The sequence below is a fragment of the Pristis pectinata genome, chromosome 32, assembly GCF_009764475.1.
Source record: "Pristis pectinata isolate sPriPec2 chromosome 32, sPriPec2.1.pri, whole genome shotgun sequence".
In the NCBI taxonomy this organism is placed as follows: domain Eukaryota; kingdom Metazoa; phylum Chordata; class Chondrichthyes; order Rhinopristiformes; family Pristidae; genus Pristis; species Pristis pectinata.
Genome location: NC_067436.1, coordinates 20,052,515 through 20,078,687, shown reverse-complemented (window position 1 = coordinate 20,078,687; position 26,173 = coordinate 20,052,515). Strand labels below are relative to the sequence as shown.

Below are 26,173 nucleotides of genomic sequence, written 5' to 3'. Positions count from 1 at the left end.
GAGCAGGGTGAGCTGCCTCAACGATTATCGCCCGGTAGCACTCACATCTACTGTGATGAAGTGCTTTGAGAGCTTGGTCATGGCTAGAATTAACTCCTGCCTGAGCAAGGACCTGGACCCGCTGCAATATGCCTACCACCGCAACAGGCCTACAGCAGGCTCAATCTCACTGGCTCTCCACTCTGCTTTGGAGCACCTGGACAACAGTAAAACATACATCAGGTTGCTGTTTATCGATTACAGCTCAGTGTTCAACACCATCATCCCCTCAGTACTAATAAACAAGCTTCAAAACCTGGGCCTCTGTACCTCCCTCTGCAACTGGATCCTCGACTTCCTTATCGGGAGACCACAGTCAGTGCAGATGGGTAGTAACATCTCCTTCTCACTGACAATCAACACAGGCACACCTCAAGGATGCGTGCTTAGCCCACTGCTCTACTCTCTCTACACTCATGACTGTGTGGTTAAGTACAGCTCAAACGCCATCTATAAATTCTCCAATGACACCACTGTTGTTGGTAGGATCTCAGATGGCGATGAGGAAGTGTACAGGAGTGAGATAGATCGGCTGGTTGAGTGATGTCGCAACAACAACCTCACACTCAATGTCAGCAAGACCAAGGAACTGATTGTGGACTTCAGGAAGAGGAAGTTGGGAGAACACACACCGGTCCTTACTGAGAGGTCGGGGGTGGGAAGGGTGAGCAGCTTCAAGTTCCTGGGCATCAACATCTCAGAGGATCTATCCTGGGCCCAACACATTGATGCAATCAGGAAGAAGGCATGCCAGTGGAGTTTGAGGAGATTCTGCATGTCATCAAAGACTCTTACAAAGATGTACGGTGGAGAGCATCCTGACTGGTTGCATCACCGCCTGGTATGGAGGCTCCAATGCACAGGATCGAGAGAGGCTGCAGAGGGTTGTAGACTCAGCCAGCTCCATCACAGGCACGACCCTCCCCACCATCGAGGACATTTTCAAGAGGCGGTGCCTCAAGAAGGCAGCATCCATCACTCTCACCACCCAGGACATGCCCTCTTCTCGTTACTACCATCAGGGAGGAGGTACAGGAGCCTGAAGACCCACACTCAATGATTCAGGAACAGCTTCTTCCCCTCCGCCATCAGATTTCTGAACAGTCCATGAACACAACCTCATTATTCCTTTACTTGCACTCTTTATTTATTTTTGTGATTTATAGATTTTATGTCTTTGCGCTGTACTGCGGCCGCAAAACAACAAATTTCATGTCATATGTCAGTGATAATAAACCTGATCTGATTCTTGTGAACCAGGTCACAAAGACTGAGCACAGAGAGAGTGCCCGTTCCTGGGCTCTGCTAGCTAATCCTTGTCTCATTCCCCCACATGGACAATCACACCCCAAATCACATCTGAATTCGGTCCACTTGCTGAAGTGTCCCAAGACTATGGCTCACTGCACAACTGATTTAACTGGCACCCCATCCAGCACACTAAATGTTAGTTCCTCCCACTACTGGCACACAGTGTCTGCAGTATGTTCCATCTACAAAATGCATTGCAATTACTCGCCCAAGCTACTGCAACAGACCCTCTCATACTTACAACCTCCACCACTTAGTTGAACATCACACCTGCAAGTTCCCAACCTGACTTGGAATGACAATTTATGTCCTTTTACGATGCTGAGCCTAAATCCTGGAAGTCCCCATCCAAAAGCACAGTCGGCATACCCGAAGGAATAAGTGGGAGAATGGGACTGACCGGATTGATCCACAAGTGTGTTGAGATTAATGACACCCCCCGCCCCCCCCCCCCCCCCGGACAGCAAAATTTTATTCTTCCACAAATCCTTCACTCTGTGACCTCAGGAGTTCAAGAGGGCAACTCATCGCCAACTTCAAGGACGGGGGAAGGCACAGGAAGTGACAGCTTTGCCAACAGTGTCCAGTCCTGTGTTGGAAAATATGAAAAATGGCAAGGAGGCTTTTCAACTCTCACTTGATATTAAGAGCTGCCCAAATGTAATGTAGAGAGAACCTGCATAATCCCGTGTTCATCTCAGGGTGTCTGAATGTATCTGACATTCCAATTTTTACAGTTGTATTTTAAGACAGCAAATACGAGGGGCAATTTGAAGTCAGTGAATCGTGAAATAACAAATGAGATGAATAATGCCTCCCTCAAGTTTGGTGACATTGGTTAAGTGAGGAAAAAGGCCCAGACCATGTCCCACTGAAGGGCATCTCTTCCACAGTGTCACACACTTCTGGCTGTCAGGAGTGGGGCTTAAAACCCACAGCTTGTGACCTGGAAGGTGCGATGAGTTACTGCACTGTCAAAGCAAATTAACAGGCAGTACCTTCAGATTCCTGCAAGGTATTACAATGTAATATTTATTGTTGTTCTAGTTATGTGCACTACATATAACTAGATCTAACTGGATAGATGCAGGGCAATGGTGTAGATTCAGTTACGCAGGCAGTGTTTAAATGTGCTGCCAATTCCAGTATTTTCCAGCTCATCGATAATCATTCTTGGATAAGAGAAGGGAGATTCAAGCAAGTACGGATGAGATCACGATGGGTTCCTTCATTAATCTGGGTCAGTGCCTCTAGACAGTTGGTTATGGGCCCAAATCCCATTCTGCAAATACAGCATCGTCTCTGGCCCCTGTCCAGGGCTGTGGGAGTGTTGCATTGTGGCAAGAGCCTCTGTTCCGATGAGATGTTAGACCAAGACTGCCTAACAGCCCTTTTGGATGCCAAGGGTAGATATTCTGATCAGATCAAAACGGCTTCAAAGCTTTTCCCAACCAGGCTTTAAAAAAATCAGATTATTGATCCATGCATTGTCTGCAGAAAGAGGGAGTTCAGCCTAAACAGGGTTTCAGATTTTGTTTATGGTTTGAGCTGGTAACATAACATCTCATAAAGTGGACCTGCATACAATTGATTTAGGCTGCCACCCAGTGCGCCAACCGAAACATAGTTCCCCTGGGCTGGGAGTCTCATGCATTGAATATAGCCACAGTACAGCTTCATGGGATCGGCTTCTACAGAAACCATGGCTGGTTCATCAGACTCCCCCATCTGATGAACCGTTCCAGATCTACCCAATCACACCCTCTCTTCCCTGAATCACCAACACAACCTTTCAAAGATATTTGGACAGGCACATGGACAGGAAAAGTTTAGGAGGATATGGGCCACATCCCAGCAAATGGGACAAGCTTAGGTGGGAATCTGGGTCGGCATGGACCGGTTGGGCCAAAGGGCCTGTTTCTGTGCTGCATGACTCTGTGACGTATGGCCACACTTCCCTGTCAGGGGCCCTACCTCCCCATTTACAGAGGGAAATCTCTGCACAAACCCTCCCTGGACAAGCGGCCATTTCCGCTGTTTGCTCCTTGCCTGTTACCCTGCACACATAACCTGCCCCCAGGCAGCCGTGGGAACAGTCTGCTCCGACACCAATCCTCTTCCCAATCACAGCTCAGCCACTGAAGGTGTGGATCCACTGCTGTTGTGGAGACCCTGCCACAGACCCACAGCAGCCCAGCTTTGCGAGGTCTGAATGCTCCTTCTTCTCGTTGCCTGTCTCTGTGTTGTCCTCAGGGAGCGGACCCCTGCAGCACCCTGTGGATGGACAGGAACAACCCAGTTTTGGAATAGAAAGACCATGCCTTTCACAACTCCAGGACATCTCAATTCACAGTCAATAGCGTCATTCTTGGTGCAGTTGGTGATGTCGGCTGTGGGGCTGCCATTGTGTGCACAGTAAGCTCCCACAAACACAAACCACTCTTTGGTTTTTATTCGGAGTTGTTGGTAGTGGGATGAACCTTGGCCAGCACATCTGAATGTGCTCATGGTGGGGGAGATGGGACACTGCCCATACCAGCCCTGGAGAGTGGGGAGGGGTGACTGCCCTGCAGAGGTGACGTTGTTTCCTGGGCGCTGGGTTGTCGACCAGATAAGGTGCAGAAGGAGAAAGGTGCTGGGACCTGGAGCTCAACATCCTAACCACTCATGGAAGGTCATAGAGATAGGAGGCATAAAGATGGGCAGAGTGGCTATGGGGACCAGGTATTCCTCAGGTACATTGAATCTTCCTGACCTGGGCTTAGTGTCTCATCCAGGACAGCATTCCCTCAGTGCCTCCATCAGACTGTGTTGGTCGGTGGTGTGGGGTCTGACCCCAGTGTGGTTAGAATCCAGGTGCTGGTAGTACCCCCCCCCCCCCCAAGACCCCAGCCGCAGGTCAGCGCAGTGACGGGGCTCACCTACAAACCCCCCTGCAGGAAAAGGACAGGTGACTTTTGGGTCAAGAACCTTCCTCTGCTCCCAGTCCTGCTAAAGGGTCTCGTCCCCTCCACCCCACAGATGCTGCCCGACCCACTGAGTTCCTCCAGCATTGTGTGTGTGGGCTGCTCCAGGTTCCAGTCTCCTGTGTGTCCCCTGCGGGAGGTGGGCAGCATCCAACCAGGCCAAGGTAAGCAGGAGTGGCCTCGGGGATGTTCCCCTCCTGCCCCCAGTGATTGTCCAGTGGGAGTGGAGACACCGGGCGGTGACCCCTCAGGAGCAGGGCTACACCCCCTCCCTCCCCTCCCTGGGCACAAGGAGAAACCCGCCGACGCCTCAGGGGACCACTGCGCCGTTCTTACCCCCTTCTCTCCCCCCTCCCCACCCCCCCAGACGCTGCCCGACCCGCTGAGTATCTCCGGCTTGCGCCGTCTGTTGAAGGTTCTGCGCCCTGAACGGCGCCGCCGACCCGTCCCCGCCGCCAGCAGCGGCGCCCCCACCCAGCCCCCCTCCCCTCACACTGCTGCGGGCACCGGGCACCCCTCTCCACCCCTCCCCTGCGCCCAACACCCCCGGCAGCCCACCCGACCTCCCAGCGCGCCTGACGGTGGGCAGCGCTCGGGTGTGCGGCAGCCGAGCGGCGCCGGGAGCCGCTGACATGGGATGAACGGACCCAGCCCAGGCAGGCTCGCCGGGGGTGGTGTTCCCAGCAGGAGCAGCTCCCCGCCTCTCTCCCGGCTGCAGACCGAGGCGAATGCCCGCGCCCCGACGCCGCCGACACCGCTCAATGTCAAACGGTTTCCCTCGCCGCTTTGGCGGCAACCGTGCGCGACCGTCCCTCGCCGCTCGGTGGTGCGTGCCGCCGGGGGCAGGCGGCTGCACCCCCGCCCCCTCCCCGGGCCGCGCTCCCACTCCCAGGGTCGGGCCGACAGAGCCGGGGCAGTCGCCGTGTCCCCGCAGTTACGCGGAGCGGGAGCCGGGGACAGACACACCTCGCAATAACACCGCCGTTCGCTCCCCACATAATCAGATCACAGTTAGACCGTTAAGCCTCTTGAGCTAAAGCTGATTTGCTTCTCTCTCCCTGTCGGTCTGTCTTCTCCAGATAGATAACTGGGTTCAGCACGCAGGCTATCACACACACACACACACACACACACACACACACACACACACACACTCAGACACGTTCAAACACACACACTGACATTCACAGAGACACGCTCACACACACACACCCTCACACACATACAGACCTTCACATACACACAGATACACACACATACTGACACACATACTCGCTGACACACACAGACACACCCACATACAGATCCTCACACACACACACACATTCACTGACACACACTGACACACACTGACACACACTGACACACACAGAGACACGCACACTCACTGACACACACACACACACTCACTGACACACACTGACACACACAGAGACACGCACACTCACTGACACACACACTCACTGACACACACACACACACACACACACACACACTCACTCACTGACACACCCTTACACAGAGCCGCAAGGACCCGCGCCCTCCCAGATGACCGACACTTACCCAGTTCCTCGGCCGATTTCTGCACCACTGTAACTGCAGCATACCCCCGAGGAGCCGGGGAGCGGGGTGGGGAACGGGCGCCTCTCCCTCCCCGGGGCTGCTGAAGCTGCGGGCTCGGCCGGTGTGGGAGGCTTCCTGTGCCGAGCGGGAGGCTCCCGGGCGCGGCCGCCGGCGCGCCTTATCCGCTCCGATCAGACGGACGGGCTCCTTCCACGGGCGCCCGCTGCCCGAGTCCCCGCCGCTGGCCGGCTCGCCCGCATCTCTGCAGCCCGCGGCATCCCGGGGCTCCGGTGTCCGGCCGCCGCTGCGCGCACTGCTGAATGCGAGGGATCCGCAGTAACACGATCCACTCGGTCCGCGCAGCTCGCCTCTTCTGCTCCGCGCTCCGGAGGGAGGGAGGGACGGAGGGAGGGGGGGGGGTTTAAGTATACATTTGCCCAGCTAACAGCCTCCCGCAGTAACGCCGCTCCCCAGGGGGACCCCCACAGTCACCCTTGGTGGCTCAGCGCAGCGCAGCCCGCACGGCTCGGTCACCGGCGCCGAGCCCGGAGACACGGCTGCACTCCGGCCGTCGGCGCTCCCACTGACCGGCCCGGGACGCGCCGGCTCCCCCCACCCTCTCCGGGGCACCGTGCCGACGGGGGCGGGGGGTGGGGGAGGGAGCTGCCCCAATTCCTTACCATCCACCCCCACCCCCAAACCCCGCAGGAGGCCATTCGTCCTCTGCTATCTCACCGGAACCCCCCGGATCAGGATCTGAATGAGCTCAGGGGAAGGTCGGGGGGGGGCGGGGGGGGGGGGGTGGTGGTGACGGGGACCTGTGTGTCCTTCTGTCCTGCCACACCTGTCCACCCATAACCATGGGGGGGGGGGAGGTCGAGCAGTGAACAGGGATGGGTCTGGTCAACAGGGGCCGGGCAGGTTGACCAGTGGCCAGAGTGGGGAGGGGGCAGGGTGACCAGTCACAGGGACCGTGCAGGGTGACCAGTCACAGGGGCTGTGCAGGGTCACCGGTCACAGGGGCCGTGCAGGGTGACCAGTCACAGGGGCTGTGCAGGGTCACCGGTCACAGGGACCGTGCAGGGTGACCGGTCACAGGGGCCGTGCAGGGTGACTGGTCACAGGGACCGTGCAGGGTGATTGGTCACAGGGACCGTGCAGGGTCACTGGTCAGCAGGGGTTGGGCAGGGTCACGGGTCAGCAGGGGCTGTGCAAGGTGACCGGTCACAGGGACCGTGCGGGGTGACCAGTCAGTAGGGGCCGTGTAGGGTGACTGGTCACAGGGACCATGCAGGGTCATCGGTCAGCAGGGGTTGGGCTGGGTCACTGGTCAGCAGGGGCTGGGCAGAGTGACTGGTCACAGGGGCTGGGTGGGGTCACCGGTCAGCAGGGGTCAGGCAGGGTCACCAGTCACAGGGACTGTGCAGGGCGACCGGTCACAGGGGCCGTGCAGGGTGACCGGTGGCCGGAGTGGGGAGGGGGCAGTGTGGTCAGGGACAGGTCTGGTGTCGACACCCCCAGGAGTAGGTCCACCTACAGCCGGACATCCATCATTTATTGCAATAACACCGAACCTTGGTCCTGATAGCAACCCGTCTCCAGTTGTCCCAGATCTGTCGCCCAGGGCGACAATGGCTGATACAAGGGGACACAAGTTTAAGGTGATTGGAGGAAGTTATAAGGGAGATGTCAGGGGTAAGTTTTTTAGTGGTGGGTGCGTGGAACGCACTGCCGGCAGAGGTTGTGGGGGCAGATACATTAGGGACATTTAAGAGACTCTTAGACACATGAATGACAGAGAAATAGGGAGCTATGTGGAAGGGAAAGGTTAAATAGATCTTAGAGCAGGATAAAATGTCGGCACAACATTGTGGGCCAAAGGGCCTGTACTGTGCTGTAGTGTTCTAGTTCTATGTTCTATGTCCTCGCCGTGGGGTCTCCACCGATAACTGGTGCTCAGCAGCCACCCCAGGGTGGGAGGATCCATCCGTGATCCCCATGGACTGCCTCTGAAGCTGCAGGGCACATCCCAGTGCATTTTACGGCCACGGATAATTTTTGGAGTGAGTCACTGTTGTACTGTGGGAAACACGACAACCAAACTGTGCACAGCAAGATCCCAGTCGTTGCGTTTGGGGGTGGCATGTGTCAGAGAGACACGAGAGACTGCAGGTGCTGGAATCTGGAGCTAAAAAACAAACTGCTGGAGGAAGTCAGCGGGTCGGGCAGTGTCTGTGGGGGGAAATGCACTGTCGACGTTTCGGCTCAAGACTTTTCAACTTCACTCTCGACCCAAAATGTTGACGGTGCATCTCCCTCCACAGATGCTGCCCAACCCGCCGAGTTCCTCCAGCAGTTTGTCTTCTGACATCTTTCAGACGTCAGTCAGATGGGTCCTGAGTATCCCGCACAGCATTCACCATCCAGGGATTTTATTACTGACTGATGTGTGTGGGAGCTTGTTACCCACACACTGGCTGCTGCATCTCCCGGCTCCCAGCACTGATGGAAAGCAACACATCGGGTGGCCCAGGAGGTTCAAAGGAAGTGACGGTGACTGGATGTACCTGCTCGTGATGGTCTAACCCTAAAACTGAGCAAATAAGGAACCAAGAAAACTCTCGCATAGGCTGAAGTCAGAGATGTCACCAAGGAAGAATTTTCTTTGGTAATTTCAGATGGTTTTGCTTCTCAGTCACATCTTCCCCAGTGTGAGCCTTTGTCCTCCTCTCCTGCCCCTCTACATCTCAAACCAGAACCCATTCACCTTCAAGTTTCCCCAAGCCAGATGAATGTGTTCACGTTCCCTGTTCCCCTCAGCACACACACTGCCTGACCTGCTGAGAACTTTAAGCATTTTCTGCCCTTATTCCAGAGTTTCTGCTTCCACAGTCTTTTGCTTTTGCACAAAGGAAGGCGGTTGGAGCCAACTGTGTCAGCACAAGGACATGGGTGGAGGGGCGTTGTGCTCTGCCCCTCCAGTGGGTCACGAATTACCTTGTCTCCTTCATAAGGTCAACGGATGTTCACTGGTGATGCACAAAGTTCAGTTCGATTTGCAGCTCCTCAAACCATGAAGAAGCTCACGCCTGCCAACTGCAACCCCCCGACAACACGACTGCATACAGCAAGCCCTGGACAACACGACTGCATACAGTAAGGCCCAGATAACACGCCTGCTTAGAGCAAGGCCCAGACAAAACGCCTGCGTACAGCAACCCCGGACAACACGCCTGCATACAGCAACCCCCGGACAACATGCCTGCATACAGTAAGCCCCGGTTAACATGCCTGCTGCAAGACCACATGTGATAGAGGGATATAAAATTATGAGCTACACAGATAGTGCAGGTAGTCAGTGTGTGTTTCCCACGCAGGGGTGTCTACAACTAGAGGCACGGGTTTAAGGTGAGAGAGAAGAAGAACAGAGAACACAGAACAGCACAGGAACAGGCCCTTCGGCCCACCATGTCTGTGCCAGCCAGATGCCCAATCTAACCAGTCCTATGATCCACATCCCTCCATTCCCTGCCTGTCCATGTGTCTGTCTGAATGTTTCTTAAACGTTGCTATTGTACCTGCCTCTGCCCCCTCCCCTGGCAGCCCGTTCCAGACACCCACCACTCTCTGTGGCAAAAACTTCCCCCCAACTCTCCTTTAAACTTCCTCCCTCTCACCTTAAACCTGTGTCCTCTGGTATCTGAAATGTCTACCCCAGGAAAGAGACTCTGTCTCCTGATCCGTACCTCACACTACGGTCAGCTTCCAACACTGGTGAGAAATGAGGAGATGTGCATAAGCACACAGGTCCAATTTTTGAAGTCACTGAGTGTCCGAGGACAGATGCAAACAAATAATTAGACAGGATGGTGGAAGATGGCTTCTGTTTTAAGGGCAATGCGGAGGGGGTGATGGGAGTTTTGTGTACAGTCCTGGGCACCGCACTACAGTTCGTGTACGGTCCTGGGCACCGCACCGCAGACCGTGTACAGTCCTGGCCACCGCATTACAGACTGTGTACGGTCCTGGGCACCGCACTGCAGACTGTGTACAGTCCTGGGCACTGCACTACAGTCTGTGTATGGTCCTGGCCACTGCACCGCAGACCGTGTACAGTCCTGGCCACAGCACTGCAGACAGTGTACAGTCCTGGCCACTGCACCGCAGGCTGTGTACATTCCTGGTCACCACACTACAGACCGTGTACAGTCCTGGCCGCCCCACTGCAGACCATGTACAGTCCTGGTCACTGCACTACCGACCGTGTACAGTCCTGGGCACCGCACTACAGGAGGGATGTGGCAGCAATAGAGAGAGTGTTGAGGAGATTCCCCAGGGTGTTGCCTGGAACGGAGGCTGTGGTTGTCGGGAGAGGTTGGACAGGCTGGGATTGTTCTCACTAGAGTGTAGGAGGCTGAGGCATGATCTTAGAGAGGTTTATAAAATTATGAGGGGCATAGAGTAGATCATCAGAGTCCTTTCCCCAGGGTGGAGCAGCCTAAAGCTAGGAGGTGTAAGTTTGAGGTGAGAGGGGTGAAATTTATTGGGGACCTGAGGGGCAGCTTTTTCACCCAGAGGGTGGTGGGTATAAGGAACAAGCTCCCAGAGGGAGTGCTGGAAGCAGGTACAACTGCAGTGTTTAAAACACCTTTGGACAGGGACAAGGATAGGAAGGGGGTGGAGGGATACAGGCCTAATGTACGTGGATAGGTACCATGGCAGGCATGGATGAAGTTGGCCTGTTTCTGTGCTGTACAGCCCTCTGACTATGACAGTATTACCTCACCGAGTCCTCTTCAGGCCCCACCTGGAGTAACTATGCTCAGTTCTGGACCCCAGAGGAGAGACTGGCCTTGGGCAGGGTGGAAGTGTGGTCACTTGGATGAGGGGTTAGGTTCTGAGGGCAGTTTGTGTCGATTGATCTCGTAAACACTCAGGGTTAAAGGGTGATTCAGATGATTCAGTGAGTAGCTAGGGTGAACAGGTAAACCAATTCCCCTGGGGGTAATGAGGAGTCCAGGGTAGTATTACCCCAGGAAGGATTCAGGGCAGGTGTAGGAACCATTTCTGCAAAGACAGGTAGAAATCGGCAACTCTCACCACCCCCAAACCTCTTAGGGTGCAGACTGGAACTGATAAATCTTTAATATAAAAACAGGAAATGGGGAGCATCATTTTAAGGTGACTGGAGGAAGGTATAAGGGGGATGTCAGGGGTAAGTCTTTTACACAGAGAGCGGTGGGTGCGTGGAACGCACTGCCGGCACAGGTTGTGGGGGCAGATACATTAGGGACATTTAAGAGACTCTTAGATAGAGTCACATGAATGATAGAGAAGTGGAGGGCTATGTGGGAGGGAAGGTTTAGATAGATCTTAGAGTAGGATAAAATGTTGGCACAACATTGTGGGCTGAAGGACCTGTACTGTGCTGTAACATTCTATGTTCTATGTTTGATGGGTCAGTCAGGGGTCTGTGGAGAGAGAATTAATTTCAGGTTGATAATCTTTCATCAGAAATTCCCAACACTTTCTGCTTTTATTTCAGATTTCCAGCAGCCAGAATACTGACCGGTTGGTAAGTTTTTGGTGGGGAAGGGATGTTGGACCGAATCATATGGATCAGGTTACAACATGGACCAGCCATGGCCCAATGGAAGGGGCTCCAGGGGTTGAGTGTCCAGAGCTGTTGCACTGAGTGCCATCACCAGCTCAGCCCAGTTACCCAGGAGATACATTCTCAATTCATGGTGTCAAGCTTTTCCTTTTAAATATCCCAGAAGCCACATTAGAATATATAGAAATAAATTGTGCTTAATTAATTGCAATAATGAATTAGAGATGGTGATCTGGCATGCTAATTGGTAGACTTACCGTTATGTAGATTCTAGACAGTTGGGAAAGGAAGAAGCGGCAATCAAACAAAGGTCACTAAATTACCATCAGAAAAACTGTGAAGTCACTTTAAGGAGCAAACTTACAATGACAGAGTCACAGAGCCATACAGCACAGAGACAGGCCCTTCGGCCCATCATGTCCATCCCCACCTTTTTGCCCATCTACACTGATCCTATTTGCCTGCACTAGGTCCTTACCCTCCCACGCATTGCCTACGTAAGTGTCTGTCTAAATATCTCTGAAATGTAGTGACTGTGTCAGACTCCACCACCTCCTCTGGCAGCGGGTTCCAGATATCAACTGCTCTCTGTGTAAAAGACATTCCCTGCAAATCCCCTTTCAAACTCCTTCCCCTCACCTTGATCCCATGCCCTCTTGTTTTTGATCTTGTTTTCTGACTATCTACCATCTAGGCCTCTCATAATTTTGTACACCTCTGTCAGCTCACCCCTCAGCCTCCTTCGCTCCAGGGAAAACAGTCCCAGCCTATCCAATTTCTTCCCATAACTGAAGACCTCCAATTCAAGCCACATGCAGGTGAATCTCCTCTGCACTCTCTTCAGTGCAATCACACCCTTCCTACAGTGTGGTAACCAGAACTGCACACAGTGCTCCAAGTGCAGCCTAACCAGTGTGGTGTGAAGTTGCAACATAACCTCCCACCCTGTATATCCTATGCCCGAGCTACGACGGCTAGCACGCTGTCTGCCTTCTTCAGTCGCTGTCCACCTGGGCTGCCACTTTCAGTGAACTATGGACTTGAACCCCAAGGTCCCTCTGTTCACCAACATTCCCCAGTGATAAGATAAGACAAGGTAAAATAAGATCTTCATCAGTCACATGTACATCGAAACACACAGTGAAATGCATCTTTTGCGTAGAGTGTTCTAGGGGCAGCCCACGAGTGTCGCCACGCTTCCGGCACCAACATAGCATGCCCACAACTTCCTAACCCGTACGTCTTTGGAATGTGGGAGGAGAGTGGAACACCCAGCGGAAACTCACGCAGATATGGGGAGAACGTACAAACTCCTTACAGACAGCGGCTGGATTTGAACCCGGGTCGCTGGTGCTGAAATAGCGTTACGCTAACCACGACATTACCGTGCCCTACCATCTACTGTATATGTCCTACCCCTATTTGACTTCTAAAAATGCATCAACTACCAGTTGTCGGGATTAAATTCCATCGGCCAACATTCCACCCAACTTTCCATCTGATCTACATCCTGCTGTCACCTCAGACAACATTGCTCATTATCCACAACACCACCATGTCATCCACAACCTTCTGATGTCTTCATCCACCAGTGTGGTTTTTAATTAAATGTGAGGTTCATTTCCAACATTCTAATATTGTTCCTTAACACATTAAGTGGTTTTCTGGTGAAATCTTGCTCCCAGTCCTGTTCCAAGAATTAATTTCAATTCCTTTCCAACAGAGAGGGCTCCAAATGAAAACAGCCCAAAATGCTGGAGGGTGTGAATTTCCACATGACCTTTCTCAATTCCCCGCGACACACACAGACACTTCCAGAAGTGAAGACTGAGTGTACAACTCCCTGCCTCTCCAGCCCCTGGAGACACATTTGGAATGGGATCATTTACCCAACACACACATAACATCTTCTGTGTGTTTGAGCCACCATATCATTCATTGAGAACTTCTCCATCCTCACAGTGGAACAGGATTCTCTGGGACAATGCAGTGAGTGTGGAGAAACTCGTCGATTCAGACTTTCTCCAGCCTCGTTCCAGGAGTCCTGAGCATCCCCTCAGTTGTTGCAGGATCTCTACAGCTTGATGCAGAGTAACGCCAACAATCACTGCACTGTTCCAGAGGTTCTATTCCCACACTGTTCAGTGAGAGGGGGTAAAGGTTGTGCTGCCTCACAGTCAAAGGCTGGCCTCTAGAAGTGTCTCTGTAGACAGGTTGTTGTGATAATCTCAGCAGTAGTGGATGAGGTGGGGTGTGTCCCAGTGAACAGTCATTGGGTGTGTCCACACTACGCTCTGGTTTTGTTGCAGTTTCACTATCTGCAGGGTTTATTGCCTTTGGTCACATGAGCTGAATTTTACTTGAGCATTAAGCACAACCTCTGGGAGTCAAAGCTTTGGGCAACAGTGTAAAAGTGGGTCACATCTATCAGAAGAATCTCACAGCACAGGCTGAGTCTAATCAGCCCATCACACCCAAACTGGACCACTAATTAATCCCTGCCACATTGCTATAGAACTGCAATTCTTTCTTGAGTATTTATCCAATTTTCCTTTAAAATTACTATTGAAACTGCTTCCATCCAGCTTGCAGACTATGTACTCCAGGTGCCTTGATCTTAAGGCCTACTACAGCTGGCTGTTAACATGATAAATGCTCATAATTTTATAATAAGGCTTAAAGTCAAAGTTATCTCCATATCCTGTTCAAGGACTTTGACAATAAGGTGTCAGTATGCGTGCCCTCACCTCCAATGACAGGTCAAGGGTCAGTTCAAACACTATGGTCAGCAACCAGATGTAGGCTGTCCACCAGACCAAAGCCCCTTCATGACAGAGGCACAGTGTGCCGTTCTGGTCGACCCATTGCAGGAAGGATGTGGAGACTGCAGGAAGGATACAGAAGAGGTTCACCAGGATGCTGCCTGGATTAGTGGGTATGAGCTATAAGGAGAGGTTGGACAAACTTGAGTTGTTTTCTCAGGAGCGACAGAGGCTGAGGGGAGACCTGATAGAGGTTTATAAGATTATGAGAGGCATGGGTAGAGTAGACAGCCAGAGTCTTGTTCCCAGTGTAGAAATGTCAAACACCAGAGAACACACATCTCAGGCGAGAGGGGGAAGGTTGAAAGGAGATGTGCGGGGCAAGTTTTTTTATACAGGGAGTGATGGGTGCCTGGAATGCACTGCCAGGGGTGGGGGTCGAGGCAGATCCGATAGTGGTGTCTAAGAGGCTGTTGGACAGACCCAGGATATGCAAGAAATGGAGGGATATGGATCACGGTCAGGCAGAAGAAATTTAATTTAATTCAGCATCATGTTCGGCACAGACATGGTGGGCCGAAGGGCCTGTTCCTGTGCTGTACTGTTCTATGTTCTAATTATACAGCATCCCTGCCTTCACCCTTCAACTCAATCACTCTCTCAGAGGGAAGGCTTCACCAGACGTTGCTTGCCCAAGTGCTGACTGATGTGTGAATGAAGTTCAGGTTGAGGGATTATCCAAGCACGAGAACAGTTGGTTTGAACATTGAGAGAGTTGGACAGCCAACGTTAGGGAGGTGGGGCTGGGAGGTCTAAGGAAGGAGGGCAGCCGGAGGGCTGAGGAAGGAGGGAAGACGGAGGGCTGAGGAAGGAGGGAAGATGGAGGGCTGAGGGAGGAGGGAAGGCTGGAGCCACATTATGTGGAGGATGGTCCAAGTACATTGGCCTAATCCGGTGGGAGGCCCACACAGCCATCAGGTCCGGCACAGCCTGCACATGTTCCATCTCCGGGACGCATCACACGCTCTGCCCCCACTAACAGAGTCAAGATTTTTATAACTAACAGCACAGGAAAATTGAATAAAACTTTTGTTTCAAACAGACACCTCTGATCTTAGGGTATTTCACTACTTCATAACTTTCCAAAGCACTTCACAGCCAATGAGGTACTTCTGGGTGTAATCACTGATGTGATGTAGGGAGTGCAGCCAACAATTTTTGTACAGACAAGCTCCCACAGATCGTAATGTGGTAAGCATCAGATTATTTAAAATCTTCCATCTGTTAGTAACATTGATTGAGATATACGACAGCCACCAGACTAGCTCATGGATGGTGAGATGAGGTTGACCTAAGATAAACAGCACAGAAACAGGCCATATGGCCCAACAAGTCCATGCCGGTGATGGTGCTCCACTCCAGCCTCCTCCCAGTTATCCACAGCTACATCTATCACCCTAACCTTCTATTCCCTTCCTCCTCACACATTGTCTGTGCTCCCCTCCAACACCTCTGTCCTCTCCCCGAGTTCATGGGTTCTCACCCTTCTTTCGGTAAAGAAGTTTCTCCTGAATCCCAGACGGATTCTTAGCACCTCCCTTTTTTGTCGGCCTCTGGTTAAGCTCTACCCCATGTGGGTGTCCTCTCCACTTGTGCAAATGTAGGCTGCCCACCAGATCAGGCACCTTCACAACAAAGACACGGCATCCCTACCTTCAACCTTCAATGGCAGTTTCTGTGGAAAGGATTCACCCGACATCGCTTGTTCAAGGGCCGGCCTGTGCATGAATGAAATTCAGGTTGAAGGATTTTTTGAGCATGAGAGTGCACCTCCCCGTTCTTCCTTCCAATATGGACTCATTGCCATTGTGTTCAACATCACCTGCCAATTATGTGCCATTTCAAAAGTTTAATCACGTTCTCTTGCAATTTGTCACAGTGCTCTTCCTTATTCCCTATTCACTCCCCCACATCCCAAATTTGGTATCATCCACAAATTTATGAATTGTAGTTTGATTTCAAAGTTTAAATCCCCTCCTTCCACAGTAAGTAGTTTCCCTCCAACCCCACTTCCTGCTCCTGTCCTGAGCCGTTAACAATCCAACTCTGCTTTCTCATTCAACATTCTGTCACTGGGTTCCCTATCAAAGGCCTTTGGAAGTTCAGATATATTACATCTACTACATGATCATTGTCTACTCTGTCTGCTTCCTTTTAAAACATTCAATAATGTTGGTCAAGCAAGGTTTCCTTTCTAAAATCCATGCTAACTATTCATTATTCTACTTTTCATCACAGCAATTACTAAGGATAACTGTGGGACTGAGAAGTGACAGTCATGGATAAGTGGAACTCACTCACAATATGACCGTACACTTTGCGACGCTGTGTTCCACCTGCCACTTCTTTGCCCATTCTCCCAACCTGTCCAAGTCCTTCTGCAGACTCCCTGCTTCCTCAACACTACCTGCCCCTCCACCTATCTTTGCATGATCTGCAAACTTGGCCACAAAGCCATCAATTCCATCATCCAGATCACTGACATCCAGATCATCTTCTCAGTTTGAGGGGGAGAAGAACCAGTTTGCTCCTTTGGTGCCCACAAGGTGGTCTTGTGGTTTCTCTTTCCCTGGCTCCCACCACACCGGCCCCTGCTGCCCTCCCCCACATCCCCCACCCTTGGAAGTTCAGATAAGTTACATCTACTACATGATCATTGTCTACCCTGTCTGCTACCTTTTAAAACATTCAATAAGGTTGGTGCAAAGGGACTTGGGAGTCCTAGTGCAGGATTCCCTAAAGGTTAACTTGCAGGTCGAATCTGGTAGTAAGGAAGGCAAACTCAATGTTCACATTCATTTCGAGAGGACTAGAATATAAAAGCAAGGATGTAATGCCGAGGCTTTATAAGGCATTGGTCAGACACTATGGTGTCTCACTATTGTAACTCAGATGACAGAAACAGTATGTTGCTGAGAACCAGATGCCACTTCTGAGCCCTGCAGAAGTATTGCTGAACCTGGGAGCTTGACACCCATCCTTGAATAAAATGTCATGAGGGCAGGATTGGAACCCTCACCTCCAGCTGGCTTCCTACTGGAGTGGAGCTGATCTGTGGGAATAACTGGTCAAGCTATGTGGTCTCCAGCCCAGAACCCAGGCCACCACAACCTCATGAGCTGCGAAACGCAGATGACACCTATGTTGGTGCACACTTGGAGGTCAAGTTCTACGTCACCACCACTCATTCACTGAAGTATATGAGCCTAACACTCAACGTCTGCAAGACCAAGGTTCTCTCCTGACCTGCCTCTGTTGTAAAACTCTGACACTAAACGTGAAGCCCTGGAAAACATGGACCACTTCCCACATCTCAGGAGCCAACACTCAGTGAAGGCAGACATGGTGACAACAGTGAGGCAGGCTTCTTTGGGCCAAATGAGGAAAAGGGTGGGAGATGATCAAGGCTTAAACACAACAGAAAGCTTGTCGTCCACCAGGCAGCAGTGATCCCTGTTCCCCATGTGTTCCTGAGACCTGGACTGTCTACAGCACACACCACAAGACACTGGAACAATACCACCAGCACTGTCTCCGTAAAATCCTCCAGGTTCACTGGAAGGACAAGGGAACCAACATCAGTGTCCTCCCCCAAGCCGACTTCCCTGGTGTTGAGGTCTGAGTTACAATCAGTTGGTGCGTAGGGCAGGACATGTCTCTCCCCTGCCCCACACCAGGTGCCAAAGCAGAGACTCCATTCCAGGCTCTGTCACACAACGGGAATACCAGGCGGATCATGCTCAAAGCAACATCCCCACCGATCCCTGGGAATCTCGGGCCCATGAGGGGAGGAGCATCATTGGGATGTTGTTCAGAACCTGTGCGTCAGAAGCACACAGGAGCCCAGCTCACAAACTACCCACCCGGCCGTCGCACCAGGCCCCCCCTGTCTCAGTTACAGGCAGCTCTGCAGTTCCTGCACTGGCCTCACGAGTCACCTCCAAATCCACAGGATCAGAATGGAAGAAGTCACCCTCAGTCTGAGGGACTGCTGAATGGGATGAGGCAGGAAACGCGTGGGAAGCAGAGTGATGAATGACCTGCTGTCTGTGAGGGATGGTGATGCAGAATTCCCGGGTTCTCCATGTTCCAACAGTAGCCAACAATTAACGAGTGGAAAGGCAAACCAGGAACTGTGGGGGGTGGGGGATGTGGGGGAGGGCAGCAGGGGCCGGTGTGGGGGGAGCCAGGGAAAGGGGAACCACAAGACCACCTTGTGGGCACCGAAGGAGCAAACTGGTTCTTCTCCCCCTCAAGGTGAGAAGATGATCCGGATGTCAATGATCTGGATGTCAATGATCTGGATGATGGAATTGAGGGCTTTGTGGCCACATTTGCAGATGATACAAAGATGGGTGGAGGGGCAGGTAGTGTTGAGGAAGCAGGGAGTCTGCAGAAGGACTTGGGCAGGTTGGGAGAATGGGCAAAGAAGTGGCAGGTGGAATACAGCGCAGGGAAGTGTACGGTCATGCACTTTGGTAGAAGGAATAAAGGCGTAGACTATTTTCTAAACTGGGAGCAAATTCAGAAATTGGAGGTGCAAAGGTACTTGGGAGTCCTAGTGCAGGATTCCCTAAAGGTTAACTTGCAGGTTCAGTCAGTAGTAAGGAAGGCAATGCAATGTTAGCATTTATTTTGAGAAGTCTAGAATATAAAAGCAAGGATGTAATGCTGAGGCTTTATAAGGCATTAGTCAGACCACATATGGTATTGTGAGCAGTTTTGGGCCCCATATCTAAGGATGTGCTGGCATTGGAGAGGATCCAGAGGAAGTTTACGAGAATGACCCCGGGAATGAAAGGGTTAATGTATGAGGAGCATTTGACGTCTCTGGGTCTGTACTCACTGGACTTTAGAAGGATGAGGGGGGATCTCATTGAAACCTATTGGATATTGAAAGGCCTGGATAGAGGGGACGTGGAGAGGATGTTTTCATCAGTGGGGGAGTCTAAGATCAGAGGGCACAGCCTCAGAATAGAAGGATGTCCCTTTAGAACAGAGATGAGGAGGAACTTCTTTAGCCAGAGGGTGGTGAATCTGTGTAATTCATTGCCACAGACAGCTGTGGAGGCCAAGTCATTGGGTATATTTAAAGCGGAGGTTGATATGTTCTTGATTAGTAAGGGTGTCAGAAGTTATGGGGAGAAGCAGGAGAATGGGATTGAGAGGGAAAAATAAATCAGCCATGATCGAATGTCGGAGCAGACTCGATGGGCCGAATGGCATCATTCTGCTCCAATGTTTTATGGTCTAAGGGAAGTAAATAAATTGTCTCAGCTCTGCCCAAGACCTGTGGACAAAGCCCAGCACACCACGGAAACCAGCCTCCCCTCCATGGACTATCTACACTTCTCACTGCCTACGTAAAGCAGCCAGCATAATCAAAGACCCCTCCCACACTGGGCATTCTCTCTTCTCCCCCCTCCCATCGGGCAGAAGACACAAAAGCCTGAAAGCACGTACCACCAGACTCAAGCACAGCTTCTATCCCGCTGTTATAAGATTATCAAGTGGTCCCCTAGTGCGATAAAATGGACTCTGACCTCACAATCTACCTGGTTATGGCCTTGCACCTTATTGTCTGCCTGCACTTCACTTTCTCTGTAACTGTAACACTTTATTCTGCATTCTGTTATTGTTTTACCCTTGTACTAAAGTACTGATGTGATGAAACGATCTTAATGGATGGCATGCAAAACAGTTTTTCACTGTACCTTGGTACAAGTGACGAGAATAAATTTACCCTTTGGGAGCAGTTGGTGGGTAGAGGGTGCACACATTGTGGTGCGCTGATCTCGAGGCACAGGGAGGTCTGCATCAGCTCACCGGTGGCTGAGGTTCCTGTCCTCCCAGGTTGATGAGGGAGACAGCAAGTGGGCCTCTGGTTACTTTCACGGCTGGGGTCCCCAGTGATAGGGTGGGATGTACTCTAGGTGTCTTCCTCACCCATTCTCGGCAACAGGTGAACGTCAGGTCCAGAATCTGTTTCCCAGGGTAGAAATGTCAAGTTCTGGAGGACCTGCATTTAAGGTGAGAGGGAGAAAGTTTAAAGGAGATGTACAGGGCAGTTTTTTTTACACAGGGAGTGGTGGGTGCCTGGAACGGGCTGCCAGGGTTGGTGATGGAGGCAGATATGACAGAGGTGTTTAAAAGACACGTGAGTGTGCAGGGAATGGAGGGATATTGATCATGTGCAGGCATGAGGGACTTAGTTTAATTGGGCATTGTGTTGAGTACAGTCATCATGGGTTCAAGGGCTTGTTCTTGTGCTGTACTGTTCCATGGTCCACGTTCTCTGTTCCACTGGGACAGCGGCAGGATCAGGGTCCACCTGCCTGCCCCTCTTCCCGGTTTATGTCCCCGCACGGGTGTCCTTGGAGAGGGAGCACGCGGTGTCCGCGGGCACCCTGGTTGAGTTCTGCGCTCGGCGGGCCCCTCAGGGGATCGCGTGCCGTGGACGGTGTGAATGAGATTCTCATCTGCGTTTTGCAATTGTTAGTTTGCGTTATTTGCTGTAGTTAGAATCTGTCTGCATAGTTTTTTCTTCTTTCTGTATTAGTTGTTGTAGTTTTGACACTGGATGCCCTTTTGTAGTGCTTTTAGTGAATAAACGTTTGTTAAAAAAAGCAGCAGGATCTGGGTAGCTGATGGAATTTTCACTGCCTGCCCAGTTCCTGTCATCTGGGCTGGATTGAAATCAGGCCTTTTACATCCTATTAAACAACTTTTTTCTACTGTTCCAGTCACGAGAGAAAAATTAAAAACAATCAGTGCTTTAGTCCTTGATTCTGCTGCCTGCACACTTAACATCTCCAGCACAAGTGAACACGGCATGAAACAGTCCTCAGTACCTGACCACACAACTCTTTGCCAGTCAGGGTGGGAAAGGATTCCACATCAAACCTAAATCTCATCAGGATCAGCTGTTCAGCTTTTATGAGAAAACAAAAGGCAACATGTGGAGCCAGGATGCATTTAAACAAATGGCCATTGTAGGCCCTGGCTGGAGGCAAGTCCTAACAAGAGGAAGGAAGGTGAAAGTTTTAGCAAGACTGCTGAAACTGTGCCTGGAGGGCTCAGCCAAGGAGGAAGCTGGGTTGTGAGAGCAGAGCTCTCAGAGCACTGTGGGGTGAGGAGGTAGAGGGGGCTGGGATGTTCAGACCATGGAAAGTGAGAGACACTGGCCATTAAGAACCAGTGACGTGGAAACCCAGGAGACTGTAGATACTGGGAACGGGGAAGGGGAACGGTCCTCATCCAGGGTCTCAACCTGAAACATCGACCATCCCTCTGCCTCCACAGATGCTGCCTGACCCACTGAGTTCTTCCAGCAGTATGTTTTTTGCTCGAGGCCCAGTCGAGGTTAGCTAAGGCGGTGCCTGCAGGCAGTGTTACAGAAGCCTCCATAGAACACTGCAGTTGGAAGGTCAGCTGGTGTGTCAGGAACTGTGCGGCACAGGCAGAGGCTGTTGCTGGTGAGGGAGGGAGGCAGGGTGAAAGGAAGCAGCAGGCTCACACTGTGTCCAATTGGACTTCCAAATGGTAATGTTGGTCATCATGGAGAAAGTCAGTCATTGCTATTGATTTGCTAATTAGAAACAAATTTTCATGAATCTTGGGCATGCTGTTTACATAGGGAAACAAGCTCTTTCAAAGCCATTACTCTTGGAGAAAATAAGTGTCTCTCAGACAAATTACAGGGCTGCCTGGCTTATTATTACTTCTCCAGCTCAGGGTGTGAATTATATCACCTTTCACAGCCCTCCTGTGTTACTTTATCTGTGCAATTACTCTGCATCTTGAGATTTTCAGACTGTGCATTGTGCGCCACAGCAGACTGGGGCTCTGGGATCGTCAGTCACAATTACAGAGGCCAGTCTTACACCAGAAAACACAGAACAAAGCCACAAGTGGCGGGGGCAGGTGTGGGGAGTGTGGGGGCAGGTGGGAGGGGGAGAGATTGATGCGATGCAGCCAGAATTAACCCCAGGTAAGATGGTAAGAAGAAAGGACTAGTGTTTCTCTGATGCCTTTCACAACTTCAGCTCATCAGTCAGCACTTTATTGTGAATGAAATCATTTCGGCAAGCATTGTACAAACAGCAACTTGAAAGCGAGCAGATAATTCATTTAGTGAAAGAACACAGAACACAGAACAGTACAGCGCTGGAACAGGGCCTTCAGCAGACCTTGTCTGTGCTGACCACGATGCCAATCCAAACTAGTCCCGTCTGCCTGCACGTGGTCCGTACCCTCCACCCCTGCTTTCCTGTGCCTGTCTGAGTGCTGTCGTATCTGCCTCCACTCCCTCCCTGGGCGGCAGGTTCCAGGCACCCACCTTTCTCTGTGTAAACAAACTCGCCCCATAAATCTCCTCTGAACCTTCCTCTCTCACCCAGGGGAAGCCCACAGGATCACAGGGAGAATGTGCAAGCTCCACCCAGACAGCACCCGAGGTTGGGGTTGAACCTATGTTGCTGGAGCAGGGAGGCAGCAGTACTACTGGCAGTGACACTGCGCCACCCTCAAGTCACTCGAGTGGGACATCAATCAACAAGTGTAGCACAACCCATGAAGGGGTTCGGCTGGGCTGCAGTGAGACAGGTACATGGGAATGGATAATATGGTGCACAGAAAGATCGGGAAATTGAATAAACCCTTTATTTATCTCACTTTCTCTGCTAATTAAACCCATCCTACCCCACCCTTCTCCTTTCTCCTTCCTACACTCCAGGTAAATTGTCCTCTGTTACTACAATGCTGGGCTGTTCTATATGGTGAACCCAAGGCAGGGATGTTGTGGCATGTACAGTACATAATGGAATTTGGAGATCAAAGGTGAGGGTTGGAGCTGTGACCAGCCTGGTTGGGCACTTTCCAATTGGGCTGATGTCATGTGTCCAGAAGGAGCTCCAGTCAATCTGTCCCTGCCTTGCCCACAACCTCGGCTGACACTCCAGCACTGAGGGAGTACCATGTTGTCACAGGTGCAGCCTTTCCACTGAGGTGGTCCCAAAGAATCCATGACACTCTGTAAGAGAAGGAAGTTCCTTCTGGTGTTCCAGCCAATACTTAATCCCAATCAACCTCAACTACAAGATCATTTGACCTTGCACCTTATTGTCTACCTGCACTGCACTTCCCTGTAGCTGTGACACTTTACTCTGTATTCTGTTATCGCTTTTACCCTGTACTACCTCAATGCACTGTGTAATGAATTGATCGGTACTTGATTGATACTTGATTGATATGAATTGATGGATACTGTACAATCGGTACGCAAGACAAGTTTTTCACTGTACCTCAGTACAAGTGACAATAATAAACCAATACCAATTTTCTCATTTATTGACTGCTGCTTATAGGGTGCATTACACGGTCTCTGAGCTTTCTGGACTACAGCAGCGACTACCCTGGACACTGAACATTGGATTTATGTCTGGGGTGGATGGCAGATGTGATGTACCGGGTCTCCCACTCTCCAGTGGTTACAAACCTTTGGCACCTCTGCTGCAGTACCTCACCATTCCACGTCCTCCGACATGTTTGCACATCTGTTTCTCACAGCCTTCCTGTCGCTGGGACTCGAGCCCTGGTGCATCTGCTCATGAGGTTCTGTGCAAGACTTCCCACTCTCTCTTGGGTTAGGCATTGTGGATTCATAGAACATAGAACATTACAGTGCAGTACAAGCCCTTCGGCCCACAATGTTGTGCCGACATTTTATCCCGCTCTAAGATCTATCTAACCCTTCCCTCCCACATAGCCCCCCCATTTCTATCTAAGAGTCTCTTAAATGTCCCCAATGTATCTGCCCCCACAACCTCTGCCAGCAGTGCATTCCACACACCCACCACTCTCTGTGTAAAAAAACTTACCTCTGACATCCCCCTTATACCTTCCTCCAATCACCTTAAACTTATGCCTCTTCATGTTAGCCATTGTCGCACTGGGAAAAAGTCTCTGACTGTCCACTCGATCTGCGTCTCTTATCATCTTGTACATCTCTATCAAGTCGCCTCTCATCCTCCTTCTCTCCAAAGAGAAAAGCCCTCGCTCGCTCAATCTATCCTCCTAAGACATGCTCTCTAATCCAGGCAGCATCCTGGTAAATCTCTGCACCCTCTCTAAAGCTTCCACATCCTTCCTATAATGAGGTGACCAGAACTGAACACAATACTCCAAGTATGGTCTGACCAGAGTTCTATAGAGCTGCAACATCACCTTGTGGCTCTTGAACTCAATACCCCGACTAACGAAGGCCAACACATCATACGTCTCCTTAACAACCGTATCAACCCACATGACGACCTTGAAGGATCTATGGACGTGGACCCCAAGATCCCTCTGTTCCTCCACACTGCTAAGAGTCCTGCCATTAACCTTGTACTCTGCCTTCGCATGCGATCTCCTGAAGTGTATCACTTCACACTTATCCAGGTTGAACTCCATAGCTAAAGAAAGCTAGAGTGTTCCAGTATGGGTCCAACTGTGCCACCTTCAGCAATGCCTTGAACATTAACAGCGTTCCTTACCCTGCACTCTGTCCACAACTCTGCAGATTAAACAGGCAGTCCTTTGAGAACCACACAAAGCTTCCCATTGTGAACTGCAGTCCATTATCTGTGGCCAACCTTTCTGGTTGCTGTAACTCACAGACATTCCTCTGATGAACTCCAGAAAGAGTTGCATTCCTGCAGCATCTGTCAGTCTCGGCCTTGACCTTTGCTGGATTTGGTTTCAGGCCAACTCTGATGATCGACTTATGAAAGGAGACTTCATTCTGAACATTGACTTTTGCTGCTCTCTGCATCTACTCATCCGATATCTCAGCTTCTGGCTCTGGTCCAACTCTGCCTCTTCCACGGTTACACCTTCTCCAAGGCCACCATGCCAAGTGCTGTGGTCATTACCCACTCAGACTTTCAAGTGCAGCTTCCAGTCCTTGCTGGAATTCCTCTGGAGATGCGTCGGTTCCAAACTGCATCCTTCTCCAATGGTGTCTACCAAATGGACTGTTGAAACAAGCTTTCCTCATCATAGTCAACATGCCAGAAACAACATCTTTGCATCTATCACTAAAATCTGTCTTACTCCATCTGGCAAACCACATTCCCAGCTTGCAGCTTGATTCCTCGACACACTCAGCTGGATACCCAGGGTGTAGATGTGTCCACTATCTCTCTGGCTTGATTTTAAGTTTCTCCTTGAGACACATTGGGACACTAACGGTTGCTTCTTCCCAACCCTGACTAGATGGCGTTTGGCTTCTTATTTCCTGCTTCATGATAAACAGCTGCCCATGGGTCTGTGTTGCACGCAGAGGTGATGGCTTACAGTTCCATTGCTGTGCTCCTTTACCAGTCCCACCTGCTGCACTGTAATACTTCCCAGTGCGTGTATGGCATCTTTCTGGTCGATTGCGATGAAATTCACAGAGCAGCTCACCTGAATCCTTGGGTTCACCATCAGAGGACATCTCCCCGAGGACTTCAGTGTCACCTTGAGTGAGCAAAGAACAAAGTGCTGGAGGAACTCAGCAGGTCGGGCAGAAACTTCCTCCAGCAGTTTGGTCTTTGCTCCAGATTGCATCATCTGCAGTCTGTTGTGTCTCAATGTAGCCTTGTCATAGCTTGATGGACACAACCCATTGCTTTAACAGCAACACCTCAAGATTGGTGCTTTGCTTCAGGAGGACATTACGTGTTCCTCCCCAGTTAGGTTGAAATGCCATGTGTTACCTTTGCATTGACAGTTTGGTGTGGATACATCTGGTGAGTTGTTGGGGCTTGTTGTTCAACTGTTCCTGGCCCTGTCTGTGTCCCTGTGCACATGTCTCATTCACTCCATGGGCTTTC

At 51.1% G+C, this 26,173-nt stretch overlaps 1 protein-coding gene across 11 annotated transcripts in view; it reads right to left on the bottom strand.

Moving 5' to 3' along the window:
• lingo1a (leucine rich repeat and Ig domain containing 1a) overlaps nt 1-26,173 on the bottom strand; it is a 369,834-nt gene that overhangs the window by 236,835 nt on the left and 106,826 nt on the right. For 9 of the 11 annotated variants that reach the window (XR_007958478.1, XM_052042514.1, XM_052042519.1 and 6 more), the window contains exon 1: nt 5,880-6,541. The exons of 1 other annotated variant lie outside the window; for it this stretch is intronic. The gene's annotated coding sequence lies outside the window, so the exon portion shown is untranslated. Of the gene's footprint in view, nt 1-5,282; nt 5,703-5,879; nt 6,542-26,173 lie in introns of those variants that run through there. One more of the 11 variants, XM_052042517.1, reaches the window with a different exon arrangement.